This window comes from Rhineura floridana, chromosome 8 (genome assembly GCF_030035675.1).
Source record: "Rhineura floridana isolate rRhiFlo1 chromosome 8, rRhiFlo1.hap2, whole genome shotgun sequence".
NCBI classification, from domain to species: domain Eukaryota; kingdom Metazoa; phylum Chordata; class Lepidosauria; order Squamata; family Rhineuridae; genus Rhineura; species Rhineura floridana.
In genome coordinates, this window is record NC_084487.1 from 30154668 (window position 1) to 30172615 (window position 17948).

A 17948-nucleotide genomic window follows, 5' to 3' on the forward strand; every position below is an offset into this window, starting at 1 on the left:
TGGCCAGCTTGCTGCAGAATGGAATGGGAGGAGGGAGCATGGCCTAGGGGAAGGATGTGTGGATGAGAGAGAGTGCCAGGAGCCAGACAAAGAGGAGTGCTGGGCCGGATTAAGCCCACAGGCTGGAGGTTTTCCATGCCTGTTGTAAGGTTTATAATGGTGTAACACATAGAAAACATTTTGAACAAATTGATATGAAAATATTAAGTACTTGAAAATATATAACTTGGTATCCAATGGCATGCTACAGCACTATAACATAGGTCAGCATTATCACCCCAGTTTTACAGATAGGATAATGAGGTATAGAGAATAGCGGCTTAAGGCTGAAATGAGATTTGATCCAAGAACCTCCTAGTTTAGGAGCTGCCAACCGTTTTAGACCAGTGGGCAGATTTGTAATTTTGAGAAAGTGCCATGAGCAACAGTCACAAAATAGCTGCCGTGGGGATGTGGCATAATACAAAATGTCTGCCACATCCAAAGAACAGAAAGAGAAAGAAGGCCACAAAATGGGAAAACACTTCTCCTTTCTTCAGCCTGGAAGGCAGGGAAGGTGTCAGATTCTGGCATCCAGTGAAATGCAGGCATGCTTCAGGAGGCGTGTCCAGTGTAGAAGAGGCTGAGCAAGTTCAAACAGGATCTGAGCAGGAAGAGCTAACAGACTCTCATGCACTGTGGATTTCTTTAGAGGATTTTTACTGAGATCTTTCCCAGGTGCCATAGGAAGTACTGATGGGCACACTGGCATCCTTGGCTGCCATGTTGGTGATCCCTGTTCTCGCTCATAACTCAGACTCTTGGCCCACACTGTATACCATTTTACCCCTCCCGCTTATGCTTCCCTAAAGGCATTGAGCAGTCTGCTATGGGAGATGGAGTGATTAAGACCACCCTAAGTTAACAAGGTTTCAGTTATTGTTGCTCTTGCAGTACTTGTCAACTGCAATAACACATACTACGAAGAGCTTCTATGAACTCCGCCTGCTCTTTTCCTTACCCAGATTTCCTTAAAAAGGGGGCTCTCCCTTTGGTTAATTAGAATGTTTACAGGAGCTTCAAAATGCAAAACCATTGACAGGTGACACTGCTTCAGGCTAACCCTCTCCATAGCATGCAACATTTCAAGTCATTGCAGAAGCACAGCTTCCAAAGAGTTCTCTCCAATCCCCCTGTGCAACATTCAACAGCTACCGGACTGAAAACTGGCCCTAACACCATCAGAACTCAAGTTTAAGAATTGTTTATCGTGTACATTCAGCAGCCATTCAATAGAAAATCATTTTGTGATATATAGACAGACTGGATTCCTGCTAGGGTTGTTGAAGGCCTGTTGGAAAATGAGGCCCTTCTCCCAGAATTCCTTAAAACAGAGCAGATTGTTCTGGGGTAGGTGCAGTACATATTCTTCTTCCTTTTCCTCCTCCTTTCTAAGCAGCTTGCTCTCCCAAGGAGGACGTCCTGGCATATGTCTTGAGTCCTCAATCCTGAAAACAGACTTTGGCCAAAAAAATAAATAAAATAGGGCTAGGTTAATTAGCGAGAGTTAAATCCCAACACTGACCTATTGCATAGGGTTGCGCCTAGGATGGTTGAGATCATGCATCTGAAGCTGAACATGCTAAAAAAGTTCTGTGTTGGATTGTGGCCTTTGTCTCTTGGGCTAATCTGCCTGAAATCTAATCCAGTTCCTGATCTCCTCTGATGCTCAGGATCACTTTGGACACAATTGTTGAGCCATGGCTCAGTGGGAGAGCATATGCTTTGCATGCAAAAGGGTCATAGGTTCAGTCCCTGGTGTCTCCCAATAGTGCTGAGAGAGACCCCTCCCTGAAATGCTAGATGGACCGATGGTTCAGCTCTGCATAAGACAGCTTCCTCGGTTTCCATATCCCAAAGCCAACCCTACTATCTGAGGAATCTCACTGTTTGAGCAAGGGCTTGAAGAAAGCAGTGGTGGGTGGCCCTGGATACAGATCTGTGGCACTGGGAAGCTTAAGTGGGAGGTGGGAAGGAACCAAAAAGAGAGGGGGGAGAGAATCTTCTTTGCCTTGCCCCTTCTGTTTCACACTCCCCAATGAACATTTCCCAGTTCTTCAGCTGTATATATGACCTTTTCCCTAAGTGTTCGGAAGAGTGCCTGAGCAGATTATCAGCTACTTCTATAAGGCAAATCAAAAGTCAGCTTTGGAGGAGCTAGTTATGAATTACCAAAAAAAGACAAGGGAATTTGCATTGCATACAAAAATGAGGACCCAAATTTGCATAAAATGGCATATGGTAATTTATATGTGTAGACACAATTTTTAAAATTGTTACTTTCATTCAGACTGATATGCATTGTTTCCTACAACCATAGAGCTCCTGCTCTCCCTTTTAACTGTTCCTTTCCATTAGACCTCTCTTGGACTGGACAGCCCCACAACAGAGGACACCTTCAAACAGAGGACTGGCCACCCTTGCAGAAGCTTCTCTGTGCAGTCCTTAATAGGCAAATTCAACCTTTCTTGCTTCCTTTCCCTCCCTCCTGAATTTTCCAAAGGGAGCTGTACGCTTTCTTCTGAGACATGGATTTTAAGTAGGAATGGGGAAGGTATTCGATTCAGTTCACATTTAAAGGCAAACACACTTAATTCACATTTCCCAAAACAATATGAGAATCAAACTGCAGCCATCCTTAGACATTTGCACAACTCTGAATTTTGCAATGCAGTTCTCCTGCCAAGTAATGTGCCCAAAAATGCATATACAATAGTAAAGTGTGTATTAAAATACACATTAAAATGTGTGCATCAGTAAAAACAACAGACAAAAATGTATTATGTTAGGGGAAACAGTCTTGCTAACATGGGCATATTAGGCGCAATTAAGTAACAAAATAAATTCACATTAAAATGGTGCTTAATTTCCATGAACAAACAAAAATATCTGCAAACTGATGTGGAAATGTGGAGAATTGAACTTAGGAGAAAATGAGAACCTGTGAGAAACCAAAATTGTCAGATTCACCCATCCCTAGTTTTAGGACAGGGATGTGTGTCTCCATTCTGCATATTTTTATGTGGCTCCTGTCAGACCTCTACTCTGGGTCTGGTCTTGTAATGGATGTCTCCCACAGTGGCCCCCAGCACAGGTCTCTCACAATCCCACTACTAGGCACCATCACCTGACACTCTGTAATGCAATACTACCCTGGGACTGTGCCTTAGTCTCCTCAGATTGCTACATAGTGTCTGGGTGCACTTACAGACCACAGGCCCCTTGTATCTTTCTGCCTTTAAAGATTACAGCCCTGGGTTGCTTTTGGATACCTGCTGCTGTTACACCTTCACCGCTGCCACCATAGATACTGTTCCCAGCTTTGGTATTTGCTCTGCCCACCCTTCTGGTCTGTAATATCCCAGCCAAGGATCAGGCGTGTTGTTAAACCAAAAGTATTTACTTAATTACACAAGGAATAAACAAGATTACTTCAAGTTCGGTCAGCATGCTTGTGGTTACATACAATAGTTTTTCTCTTTATATATCTCAGTCCTAAAACCTGCCTTACTACCTGCCTAAACACAAATCTACCCCCCAAAAAACCTAGAATCACCAACCACCAACTGTCATTCTCTCATTTATCCTTCAATCACTCAGACACTCAGCCAATCACAACTCAGCATTCCTCAACATTCCAACCCATGTACTCCCCCCTCTCACTCACTCTACTTGCCACATTTATGCTACAAAACCAACACTTACCATAATTACTGTACAACATTTACAGGGGAATCACAGCCCCCTTTAAAATTTGTGTTGCTCACTTAAAAGACCCACTGCTTTGTGTTCTTTGAACAGTTCAGCAGAGAGGCATCTTGTTTCATTTCAAGTTGGAATCAAAGCAGCAGCCTTTCTATGCTGCTTGGCAGCTTTTTGAAAAAAGAAAAGAAAAACTAAAGGCCAAGGTTACCTCATCAGGCTCTTTGGGGATGATCAAAGAGGGGATGCTCTGGTGTGTTGCCTCTTCAGCAATTTTCCATCCTGTTGTCTAGAGGGAAGAAGCCCAGAATGGAACAACGTTCCACCTTGTGAGGTGGCAAAGCAAAGGCCCTTAATCTTATTAATGGAACACTTGCTAGAAAATTCTGCAGCTAAGGCTCAGTCACGACAAATCCTCCTCTGACTGGATGTATCTCTTTCAAGATTTTATTGTTTTGTTTTAGCCTCTCTGTAATCCCTGAGATGTGACCTGCAGAGTAATAAGGAAGAAGAGGAAGTCGGTGGATGCTAGTAAATGTTCAGTGCATATGCATCAGTTTATTGCTTGACCTCAGAGACACCACTGCTGAAGCTGGGCTTGAGGATTTCTCGGGATAAAGTGCTCAGTTGGTATTGAAGCCCCTCAATCACCTTGGTTTACCTCCTGCCACTAAAAGCAAAAAGTTGTGAAAACACCTCCAGAAAACTTTGGGAGTTTGGCAGATTTCATGGGGAAGGAGAGTCTCTTATTGTGGGGCAGACAGCAGGGAGGCCTTTGTCATAGCACCAGTGGAGACTGGTGGCTGCGATGTGAGGGGGGCAGTGAATAGGCTCCAGGTTGTAGCCTGAACTTTCAAGAAACTGTCCAAGGTGCTGAAACTAGTTTGAAAATATGTTTCAGTACCTTGGACAGCTCCATGAATGTTTGGACTAAAATCCAGAGGAGATTCACTGCTCCACTGACATCAGAGCCACTGGTCTCCACCAGCACTGGCCCACTTGTAGGAGTGGCCACTTATGCATTGTATCACCATACATGAGGACACATATCTGCATCCAAGTTTCATACATTAAGTTATATGTTTAAATGCACATTTAGAAATATTTGCTACAATATAAGCAGAAATACAATAAATCTTTGGACTGCGACCAAGTGACCTGCAGTGGCAGCTGGTGCTCATGGGGACTGGTAGAGAGGAAGGCAGGGAGGCCAACAGCCAGTGCCAATGACAAGCAGAGCCAACTAATTCTAGTCCCCTTCCTCCTCCTCCCTGCTGAGTCCTACAAGGACAGCAATGATACTAAAGAGGAGGAAATTGAAAACCAGTGCCACCCCCTGGACTGAATGTAATTAGGAAGGCAGACAGGTGGGAGCTGGCTCAGAGCAGACTGGACTTGGTGGAGCGGTGCCTCTTTTGCCCTAATGGACCAGTGTCCACTAGAGACCTGTGCGCCTGTTCAGTCCATTGCCCAGTGCTTTAAGGTTAAAGCCAACTTTAAGGCCCCTGCTGCTCTCCCTTCTTGTAGTTCTTTATTTTTAAATCAGACATGGACTGGAGAGCCCTTCATATAGAGGACATCTTTAAATAGAGGGCACCTTCCAATAGAGGACTACTCCCCCATCAAGTAGGACACATGGCCAACCTACTCATGAGAGTACTTTAGCATCATCATCTTCATCATCAACATCTAGCAGGAATGTGGGGTGCTGGGGTTCATGTTCATGTGCCCCTCCCCATTTAAAGCCATAGTTCATCACCCAAATGCATGAATAGATCTTTTGACAGTGAGCCAATATGGTGCAGTGGATGGAATGTCGGACTTCACTCGGGAAGACCCTCATTCAAATCCCATCTCTGCTATGAAGACCACTGGGGGACTATGGGAAAGTCTCACAGTATTTCTAGACATAGACATGTAATATGTACATAATCCTTTAGTGCAGGGGTAGCTGTCAGGCCCAGGATGAGACTCAGGAACCAGACCAGGGGTTGTAAATAATTCAGTTTTTATTAGAGTAATGTCCAAACAAAGACTGCATCTTCTCATGAAGCACTACAGAAAAACAGGTCCTGCGGCATTGAGAGAAAGTTGACAGAGCAAGGAGCTGCTTCCCGCCTGTTCTTTAAGAAGGGGCCAAACGGGCACGCAACCTTTCGCTCTTCCTTAACTGCCCCTCAGGTACTACCCGCCTTCCCCGCCTTCTCTCTTGTCTTTTCAGATGTCTTCGTGTGCACGGTGAAGGGGGAAGCATCGGCCCCTCCTCTTCTGAAGTTTCCGATTCCAGTATGGGGGATGGGGGGGGCTGATGGTAAACTGCCTCGTGGCTTTTCTGCCTTGGGCAGCCCTCCCTCTTCTCCCTCCTGTTCTGAGCTTCGGAGAAGGGGAGGAGTGGGAATGTCCAGGGGCGATTCTGAAACTCCAAAGCTCTCAGGCTCTCCGTTGCTAAGCAACCCTATCTCTGGCATTTCCTCTGCTTTGTCTTCGCTCCACTCGGGCGAAGTTGCTCCCCCTCCTCCCTGCCATCCATTTGAATCCCCTTCTTCCAACCCCCCGGGACCCCAACTCTGCCTCCCGACATCATCCCCTCTCCCAAGCTGCCCCCCCACTTTTGCTGACTTGGGGCGGTGGGGAAAACGTTGATGGAAAAGTTTTACCAAGTCTGGAGCATGCACGTCAACTTCATCTTCCCATGATCTATCAGCTGGTCCATAGCCTTTCCAGTGAATCAAGTACTGCAACTTGCGGCATCTTATTCTGGAGTCTAGTATTTCCCCAACTTCAAACTCAGTTTGCTCATTTACCAGGAACGGAGCTCCGGGAGGCTCCTCCGGCCGTAACTCACTGGGAGGGGCGGCTTTGGTTAACAGGGATCGATGAAACACAGGATGTATTTTAAACGTGTCAGGTAGCTTCAGTCGGTACGCCACGGGATTAATTTGAGTTTCTATTTCAAAAGGACCCACCCTCTTGTCTTGTAATTTTCTACATTTACCTGGCATTTGGAGGAAGCGGGTGGACAGCCAGACCCGATCTCCCGGCTGCAGGGGGGGGGGCTCCTTCCTGTGCAGGTCAGCAACTCGCTTGTACTCCGTTTTGGCTTCGTTTAACTGTTGTTTCAACGTCTGTTGTGCCGCCTGCAATTCCCTACGAAAGTTCTCTGCCGCCGGCACAAGCATACCCTCTGAGCTACTTGGAAAGACTTTAGGATGGAATCCATAATTAGCGAAAAACGGGGTTTGTTGAGTGCTGGAATGCAGGGAGTTGTTGTAGGCAAACTCTGCAAAATACAAATATGATACCCAATCAGTCAGTTGATAGGACACATAACTACGTAAATATCTTTCCAGAATGGCATTCAAGCGTTCCGTCTGGCCGTCTGTCTGGGGGCGATGGGCGGAGGAGAGTTTTAACTCCGTCTGCAGCTGTTTCCACATGGCTCTCCAAAATTTGGCTGTGAACTGAGTTCCTCGGTCCGAGACTACACTGTTTGGCAACCCATGCAGCCGGTAGACTTCTTTGATGAATAACTTGGCCGTTTCTTTAGCCTCTAAGGCCCCTGCACAAGGAAGAAAATGCACCATTTTGGTGAGTAAATCTACCACTACTAGAATGGCTGTCATTCCTTGGGACTTGGGTAAATCAGTTATAAAATCCATGGATAGGTCCTTCCAGGGTTCGTGTGGGACAGGTAACGGTTGTAACAGTCCTGCTGGTTTTCCTGTTTGTGTTTTTGTCCGCATACAGACAGAGCAGGACTTTACATAGTTTTCAATATCCCGACGCATTTTAGGCCACCAAAAGTCCTTGGCCACGTTCTGAATGGTTTTGTAAATCCCAAAGTGCCCCGCTGTGACGGAATCATGGCACTGGCGTAGGATTCTGGGCCTTAATTCCCCTTCTGGCACATATCTGGCTGTTTTGAACCATAACAGTCCATTTCTCCAGTGGAAAGTTACTTCTGAGTCTTGATCTTGTCCCGTCTCCTGCCGATACCTTAGCATGTCTACATCTTCTTGTTGTGCCTTTTTGAGTTCCTCTTCCCATGAGGGCTGACACGATCCCAACATTAATTTCTCTGGCGGGATCACGTACTGAGGCTGATCATCTGATTCACTTTCTTTGAATTGTGGCTGTCTGGATAAGGCATCTGCTCTCTGGTTTTTGGCTTGGGCATGATAAATAATCTTGAAGTTGAATCTAGTGAAGAACCGGGACCATCTTATCTGTCTCTGGTTCAACTTTCTGGCTGTTTGGAGGCTTTCCAGATTCTTGTGGTCGGAGCGCACTTCAATCTGATGAGAGGCCCCCTCTAGGTATTGTCTCCAGTTCTCAAAAGAATCCTTGATGGCCAGCAGCTCCTTCTCCCATACTGTGTAGTTCTTCTCTGCTGGCTTTAACTTCCTAGAGAAGTACGTGCAGGGGTGCAGCTCCTTTCCCCCTTGGTCTAATTGCAGAAGGACCCCCCCTGATGGGAAAATCCGAAGCATCTGCTTCCACGACAAAGGGGCGGGGCGGGTCAGCAAAGCGCAGAATGGGCTCAGAAGTGAACCTTCTCTTCAGCTTCTCAAAGGCCTTGGTGGCATTCTCTGTCCATTGAAACTTCTTCTTTCCCCTTAAGCAGTCAGTCAGAGGAGCTGTTAGTTTGGAAAACCCTGGAATGAACTTTCTGTAATAGTTGGCAAACCCTAGAAACCGTTGTACATCCTTTTTGGTAACAGGCAGGCCCCAGTCCAATATACAACTTACTTTCCCTGGGTCCATCTCCACTCCTTCCGCTGAGATTCGGTACCCAAGGAAGTCCAAAGACTTGAGGTCAAATCCACATTTCTCTAACGCGGCATACAAGTGATTCTCAGTCTCTTCAGCACCGTTTTCACATGCTGATCATGGTCTTCCTGGTTCTTTGAGAACACCAGGATATCATCTAAGTAACAGATTACATACGTGTCCAACAGGTCTCTAAACACGTCGTTCATGAACTTTTGAAAAACTCCTGGAATTCCACAAAGCCCGAACGGCATGACCAGGTACTCAAACTGACCATAAGCGGTCAAGAATCCCGTTTTCCATTCATCTCCCTCCTTCATTCTGATCAGATTGTACGCTTCCCTCAAATCCAGCTTCGTGAAGACTTTTGCGGAGCGCAGTCGGTCTAGCAGCTCTGAAATCAGGGGCAGCGGGTAGCTGTTAGGGATGGTGATCTGGTTCAATGTGCGATAGTCGTTACAAGGTCTGAGCTCCCCCCTTTCTTTTTCACAAACAATAGTGGCGCTCCAGCAGGGGACTGTGAGGGACGTATGAATCCTCGCCTCAGGTTTTTATCCAGAAATTCCTTCAGGGCCTCCCTCTCAGTCTCTGTGAGCGAGTAAATTTTCCCCGATGGGATGCTGGCTCCTGGCATGAGATCAATCGCACAGTCGTAAGGGCGGTGGGGGGGTAGAATCTCTGCCTCTTTTTCATCAAATACATCTTTGAATTCCTCATACTTCAGCGGCAGGGTCACTTGCTCACTCTCCTGCGCTGCCGCCGCCAAGGTGTTCTTGATTCCTTCAGGTTGACAGTTCTCCTTTTTTTTTTTACAATAATTTTTATTCAAATTTTCATAAAACATAGAAAACAAAATCATAAAACATTCAAAGACAAAAAACAAAACAAAACAAAAATGATTAAACAAAAAAAAATAAAATGTTGACTTCCCATTTGTCACATATCAAATCAGTTATAGGTCTACAATATATAACAATCCTGTCTCTTAAATCATATTATAAAATCACTTTCCTCCAGTAGTTATCTTAATTAATCATCAAATCTCATAAACATTACTTTATTCTTTCCACAAAAAGTCAAAGAGAGGTTTCAATTCTTTAAGAAATATATCTATCAATTTTTCTCCAAATAAACATGTCAATTAATCCATCTCGTTAATAATTATAATAATCTTATTGTCATAATCATAGTCCAAATAAACATTTCGATTAATCCATCTCATCAGAATCTGTTAGGTCCAATAATTTCAATAGCCATTATTCCATTATCCCTATTAGTTCCATCTTCCATCTTCAATAGTCCTGTTAAGTCCAGTAATTTCAGTGTCCAATCTTCCATTATCAGTATTCCATAATAATCTTGCTGTTGTAGCCATAGTCATATAATAAGAGTCTGATGGGAATTTCCTCTATCCCAAATATTTTCTTGCCATCCATTCTGAATAAGTTGCTGAAACATTGTTGTAAATTCATATCTGTGTTCTTCTTTTTTAGAAAATGCACTGGCTCATCTCTTAAGAGTTTTTCCATTGTCACATGACTGCAGTTAATTCCATAGATTTTCTCTATATCAAGCTCCATCACATCATTCCAGTCCAGAAGATTATCCAAGCCATTGATAACTTTATCTCTAATATCTTCATTAATTTCTTCAGAGATAACGTTAAATTCCAAACAGTAGATTTTATTTCTAAAATCCATAAACTCCAGATCTTTTTCCAATTCCACATTTGTTCCAATCTCCAGGGCTTATATCTTCCCTTTATTTTTTCTTTTCTCATCTCTGATCTCATTCTCCTCTCTCACAGGGTCCCCTATTTCTTTAAGCTCCTGCGTCATTTTGCTCAGTTCAATTTTCAGCTCCTTACTACCCTGTTGCAGGGTTTGTTTCGTTATCTCAATCTCATCCATTATTTTCTGAAACATAATTACTTCCAGATTCTCAGCCACTTTCTTGATTGCCATTTTTAAAACCACGAAAACATAGCAAAACAAAAATAAAGAAGAACCACTTCTTATTTCAGCAACAATTGGGTTAATATTCCAGGCTTGATGACATCACAGTATAAACAGAGCAACCTGCCTTATCTCTCTATGTTCAAGAATGCAAAATAAATTTAGTTCCCAGCATCAAAACAGTTAGTGGCGTCGTGAAGAAGCAGATTCGTCAAAATAAAATAGACCAAAAAGAGAATAGTCCCAGACAATATAATATTCCTCGGAATAGAAATCAGGAATAGAAATCCCTCTTCTGTTTATTATCTTTAGAATGCACTTCCAGGACAGCTTTTTGCGACAGAAACAGAGATAAGCTGTTAATTTCGTGAATAACAGAGAAGAGCTATATCTCACCCAGAAGTTGTCCAAAGCCGATCAATCTGACAAATCTCCTTTTGCTGCAACAATTTAAACCAAGTAAAAAAAATAATAGAAAGAAGGGTGCTTGCCTGTTAGTCCGTTCTCTCTTTCAAGAAAAGATAAACGTATCGCTTAAGCAGATAGAGCTTGTTAGGAAGTCCGTCCGGCATTGTTGGCTGGACCTTATCTCATAAATTAATGAAATCCAGTCCTCCCAACAAAAACAGGCTGTGAGGTTGATCTCTACGTTTCTCCCTGCCCGGGAGAAATTTCATCAGTCAAAAAAAAAATGTTCTGACTGATTTATATCTGAATAAGCTTCTTTTGAGGCGGGAGCCCGTCCCAAAAGCAGGCACAAGCGAAGTCACCCTTCCCGGAAGTCCAGGTTGACAGTTCTCCTGACAATACTGTGAGGTGAACCACACCACCGCCTCCTTCCAACTTATCTTGGGTTCGTGCTTTGCTAGCCAGAGCATTCCCAGGATCACCTCAAAGTTCGAGAGATCTGACACATATAGCGAAATTAACTCTTCATGCCCAGGGATTTGAAGTTTCACTTCCTCCGTGGCTTGTGTCACCCCTCCTGACTTCAGGGGTCTCCCATCGATGGTCTCCACAGATAGGGGAGCGTCCAGTTTCCACCAGGAAATTCCATGACGCTTGGCTAGTTTTGCATCAATAAAATTTGTGGAGGCTCCACTGTCAATCAAGGCAGTAGAATTAAACACCACTCCTCTGGAAGTTGTAATCCGAATAGGTAAGACCAACACCCCTTTTGAGGGAGGTTGGATCATTGGGGGGCCTTTATACAATGTGGCCCCCAGTCCACCGGCCTGCACGTGGACTGGGTGTTCTAGTTTCCCGACGGCTCGGCTTTCCCCCCTTTCAGTCCACAGTCTCTGGCCACGTGGCCCGGTCTTGAACAGTAAAAGCATAAACGTTCTCGACGTCGTCTTTCCTTTTCTTCTTCTGACAATCTTGGCCTAGCCCCTCCTTGTCCCTCAGTTGCATTACCTGCCGCCCCTGCAGTGGAAAGGGCCTTGCTGCGGGATGCCGAGGCTGAGTATCTCGGGACCTCGTGCTTCTTTTCCAGGCGTCTTCCTTCCATCCGGTGATCTATCTGTAGGCATAGCCGGATTAGCCCTGGCAGGTCAGTGGGAGGGGTGGTCCTGGCCAGCTCATCCAGGATTTCAGCATTTAATCCACTCCGGTACATAAACATCAAAGCGGCATCATTATAACCTGTTTCCTGGGACAAAATTTTAAAAGCGTTAGTGTACTCGGAAACAGTCCCTTTAGCTTGCTTCAGAGCGCCTAGCTGCCGCGCTACTGTTTCAGCTCTTTGCGGGTCTTGAAACATCTTGGTCATCTCCTGTATAAATCCTCTGTATCTTCTTAAGACAGTATCCTTTCTCACCAGATATGGAGTCACCCATTTTGCAGCTTCTCCCTCCAGAAGGCTAATCACGAAGGCGACTTTAGCCCCATCGTCTGGAAATTCTGTGTGCCTGACATCCAGATATAATTCACATTGAGCCACGAAAGTTGCCAACTGATCACTCTGACCCGCATATTTTGGGGGCAATCCAATGGGAACCTTTACTGCGGCGACTGGAGGGGCTGTTCACAAATGGTCTATCGTGGTCTTCAAGGCTTGATTATCTGTTTTCAATGCCTTGACGGCTGCTAGCAGGGCTTGGACATCCGTCTGCAAATCAGCTACCTTAGTCCTCAAGAGTTTCACTTCTTCCGTCTCAGAAGTGGGGTTCGTTCCCCCCCGCTCCCTTTGACATCTTGTCCCAGTCAAGTGAAGAGAGCATTAAGGGTGATTGAGGTGGCTCTGTCAAGCTGTCAGGCCCAGGATGAGACTCAGGAACCAGACCAGGGGTTGTAAGTAATTCAGTTTTTATTAGAGTAACGTCCAAACAAAGACTGCGTCTTCTCATGAAGCAGTACAGAAATACAGGTCCTGCAGCATTGAGAGAAAGTTGACAGAGCAAGGAGCTGCTTCCCGCCTGTTCTTTAAGAAGGGGCCAAACAGGCGCGCAACCTTTCGCTCCTCCTTAACTGCCCCTCAGGTACTACCCACCTTCCCCCCCTTCTCTCTTGTCTTTTCAGATGTCTTTGTGTGCGCGGCGAAGGGGGAAGCATTGGCCCCTCCTCTTCTGAAGTTTCCAATTCCAGTATGGGGGATGGGGGGGCCTTGGGCAGCCCTCCCTCTTCTCCCTCCTGTTCTGAGCTTCGGAGAAGGGGAGGTGTGGGAATGTCCAGGGGCGATTCTGAAACTCCAAAGCTCTCAGGCTCTCCGTTGCTAAGGAACCCTATCTCTGGCATTTCCTCTGCTTCGTCTTCGCTCCACTCGGGCGAAGTTGCTCCCCCTCCTCCCTGCCATCTGTTTGAATCCCCTTCTTCCAACCCCCCGGGACCCCAACTCTGCCTCCCGACAGTAGCCAACGCGGTGCCTTCCAGATGCTGTCACACTCCAACTCCCATCATCCCCTGCCAGCATTGCCAATGGTAAGGGGTGATGGGAATCATAGTTCAACAACATGAGGAGAGTGCCATATTGGCCAATGACTGTATCACTGCTGATGGGGAAACAAAAATCATCCAGGACACCTGTTGCGATTAAAGTGCCTTCAGACTGATTTTTAATTTAGATTTTTTTTTCATTTTTAAGATTTTTTTATATATAACCCTACACACATTTTATTCCATTTAATTGTTGGCTCCATATTGGTGGACTGATTCTATTGGCATGTTCCTCTTTCTCATTTCTCTCCCCACCACCACCACTGAGCCATAAACATGTATAAACATTCACCTGCCTACTGATTGAACTGTCACCAGCAAGATAAACCTGTTTACCTCCTTGCACCTGTATTTAATTAATGGATTTGTTTTAAAGAGATAGCAAAATACTAGCCCCAGATCCAGAGATGACTTGCAATGTTCAAGAAACCTCCCTCGTTGTCTTGCCCCATTTATACAGGTTGAAGCATCTTGGTGAAAGCGCTCTTTTGTCCTGTTTGAATAGACAGCAGCTGTTGGAGCTAAACAACAGTGTGAAACTGCCAACATGCCCCATAAAAGAAGTTGGCAGAATAGACATAAATCACCCTTCAAACCAAGCTTAAAAAATAATCAGTGTGTGACAGAAATATAGGGGAAAATAGTAATAATAAAAAGATAAGTGGTTTTTTTCCCCTTTCCACAGGCATTTGCATCCCGCCTGAGGCAATATGAAGTCACAAATTTGTTTTACTTTGTTGTTGTTTTTAATATAAAATGGGAAGAAAATCCATTTAGGGCAAGGGTAGGGAAACTCAAGCCCAGGAAACAAATATAGCCCTTCAGCCCTCTGTATCTGGCCTTGGTATTTTCCCCAGGCTGTGCTCCCACCCCAGACCACATCCCTCATTGACTCTGCTCCACACCCTTCTCAAGTACTTTTGCCTGGCTGGAAGGTGCCCCTGAATTCTAATAATGTCTCTTGCTTGGCCAAATGGAGAGAAGTGTGCATGTGTATAGAACCCTCTGACTTTTGTGTGGTTGATAGGTGCCTAATGTGCAACGGTAAAGGCCACATCCATTGCTCCAGCCACTTTCCTCTCTGGCCCCGCCTTCTACTGGAATGTGGGCTCTGGAAGGTCCCCACCCCTGATTTAGAGTGTATAGAGATAAACCTACCTATACAAAAGCCTGAATGGTCATATCTGCTACAGTCGACTCTGCTTTCTGGCTTTTGATCTGCTTAGGGCCAAACTACACATTACATCAAACACATCTTTTTTTAAAAAAAGATGCTTAAACTGGTTAATTAATTTTGAAGGAAAATCAGCCGGAGGGCTTTCATCTGAATCAAATTCTCAATCCAGATTGGGGTTTCATGGCAGTTTCTCATTGAAATTGCCTCTCCTCTAGATACTATACAAGAACTTGTGGGGGGGGAGGCAAACAGCAGCTGTGGAGTACATTTTTTGACAGAAAAAACAGTGCAGGCCCTGATCCATATTGGGAGCACGATCCAGATCAAGGGCCCCACACAGCTGCTTTTCCTTCAAAATCAGAATCGTAGATTTGGGTGGGGCTTGTGGGCCATCATGCCCATCCCCCCTCAGTGCACACAATCCAGAGCTTGGGCATCCCTCCCCAACAGATGGCTGTCTACCCTCTTCTTGAAGACCTCCACCAATGGAGAACCCACCACCACTCTAGGCAAGGGCTTCCATTATTGGAAGCCCTCTTGCTGTCAAGACATTTCTCCTAATCTTCAACCAAATTTTACCCTCCTGTAACTTAAGCTCATTTGATCTAGTCTTGCCCTCTGGAGCAGCAGAGAACAAGTCTTTGCCTTCATCTGTGTGACAGATGAAATAAAAAAATAAAATAAACATGGTCAGATTAAATATGTTTTGATGTAACATGTGGTTTCCTTTGACCTTAATGACACATGAACCTGGTCCTGACTGTAGTGCTGATATTGGTGGAGAATTTTTTATTTTCTCCTGTGGGATCTTTGCTGGGGGTCATTTAAGTGATTAAAAGACACAGGCTTAAAGCAAAAAGGTAGGCCTTTATTTCTTACAAGCACATGCAGGGTCAGTCCCCCCAGAAAGTCTGGGGAGGACTGCAGTGAGGTACAGTATGCACAGATCCTTTATACCTTATTGAATACACGTGACATTACTTTACCAATTGCATAAGATTTCTTCCCTCTTCAAATATTTCCAACCAACCAGATAGCTTTATTTTAATGAATACATGCATATTCATAATTTTGCAGATACCTCCCATCTCATTGTGTTGTTGTCTTCGATTGATGTCAATCTGTCCCCTTGACTGATATTACCCCTATTCTACTGTCATAGTTTCTGATGATTTTGTACTTTACTGTACATTCCATTCTGTCATGGCTCCTGATCAGTCAAGCTGGTCAGGAACATCTCTAGGACATTACAACATGTTCCTTTAGTGATACCATGAGGCAAGGCCAAGTTTTGGTTCTCTTTAGAGTGACTGGAAATTCTATATGAAATTCCACTAATAATTACACTGCTATAGAGAAAGATTAATTTTAAATCACCATATTACAGCTGAAAATCACACAACATAAAGAATGATTAGGGAACACAGTAAAGGAAAAGGGGTAAATCTCAGCCAGCCACTCTCCATCAAACACAGAGGGATGAAGGAGGCAGCCCACCTCAGAATACCTCTCACCTTGAGAACACACTTATTATATTTATGAAATAAGATTATACACATCATGCTATTATAAAATCAGTATCATTCAAACTTTTTCTCCCTTCCACTTTGATTTTGTTATGAAGACTTTTCCATACGAAACCAGGAATCTCTAATAATCTGCTTTCCCAAGATCAAATAATGAAAAGTATATTAATCAAAAGATTGTAAAACAATACCAAATTAATGATCTGTGGTCATGCATTAGCCAATTTTGGCACAGAAAAGAGCTCAGGAATTTACAGCAAGGTGAGCTTGACCTTTTCCTCTTTCCCTACACACAGGCCTGCTTTAATGCCTGTTGTGTGTGAATGAGGGAAAGAAATCCATTTTTCCTTCATCATTTTTCAAGGGCCCAAATTGCTTGGGGCCAGGATGTTTAAGGGGTCCTCCATCAATATCGCCCCTCAAAAATGTTCTGGACAGAGAGTCCAGAGAGGCTTGGGACACTTTCAGCTTTTGGGCCCCCGAGACATCATTAAAATAAAAAATGATGACACATGGCAACAAAATAAGTCCCCCTTTCCCCCCCCAAGTGAGTGGTTTGTTTGTACAATCAGCTGATCTGAGATGACATGTTCATCACAGTCTTATCTTGTGCCATCAGGACTGATATATTTTACTAATATTTATAAACATTTTAAACTGTTTAATATGATAACATCTATATCAGTAACAAAACAAAAATGTCTTTTATCAAGTCACATTTTTATTTGCTTAAATTTGCAGTGCTAAGCTAAGAAAGTATGCCGCTTTCTGGTCTGATATGTGTAAAAACAAGCTGCAAAACTGATCAAATGCCAACAAATTAACAAATATCTAAATCTTAGGGCCCTTGGAACATGAAGCTCAGGGGAAATGGCCCTTCTGCCCTCCACCCTTGAGATTAGCTTGGGTAGCTTTTCAACTCTCCCCCTGGTACTTTTTATATTTATGCAGTTAAACATTTATTTGGCAGCCTTTCATTTAAAAGCTTTCTGCTTTTACTTGAAACCTTGCTGTGGGCAGAGGGAAAATAGTTTTGTGACTGGCACAATGGGCAGCCAATATCGTTCCCACGGTGATGGGGGGCAGGTTGGCCCTCACCCTTCCTTAAGCAAAGAGGACGTGGGAGGGTAAGTCCTGAAGGGAGGGGTGAGGGAGTGACACATTGCATCACCAGTTGCTGGGAGGGGGAGGAGTGGCAGTATTTAGGACCTCTCTGCCCCCTAAAACCTCCTCCTTGTGTGGAAAGAGATGTAGGTATACTGAGGTATTATTGGATAAGGACATCCTTCAGGACTTTGGCAGGCCTTCGGGTCTGCAGGGAACTTCAGGGAACTTGTAGCCTATCATGTGTATCAGGGTGAATGTGAGCACAGGGGGGCCAGGATGTGCATGAGGGATCCATACCCAAGGCTCACCTAGCAAGGAGGTGAAGTTAGTCCACATCCTTGGCTGGGGAGCCACAGCTATCGGCTGCAATACATGCCCAAGGGTCGGGGTGGGGGAGTTATCCCTGCCAGAATAGTTTAATTCCTCATCTGCCCATGTTTTAGAATTTGGTTGATTGCATGTGTTTCAATTCTGGTTCAAAACCAGTTGTATTTGAATAAATATAACACTCAAACCAATGGCATGTCTCATGAGTCTTCTTTGCGGGTGTGGGGACAATCACCATTCTGCACAGCCAGGTTCTTTTGGGGAAAGGAAGAACAAGTGGCTGCTGAACATGATTCTCTGAGGAAGGCTGTTCAAATGGCCAAAAAGAAGTTAACACAGACAGGCCCTCCCTTAGCATGTGTGGGGCCTGGGGCAAAAGCATAGTTGCCCCCCCCACATTTGCTCCGGGTC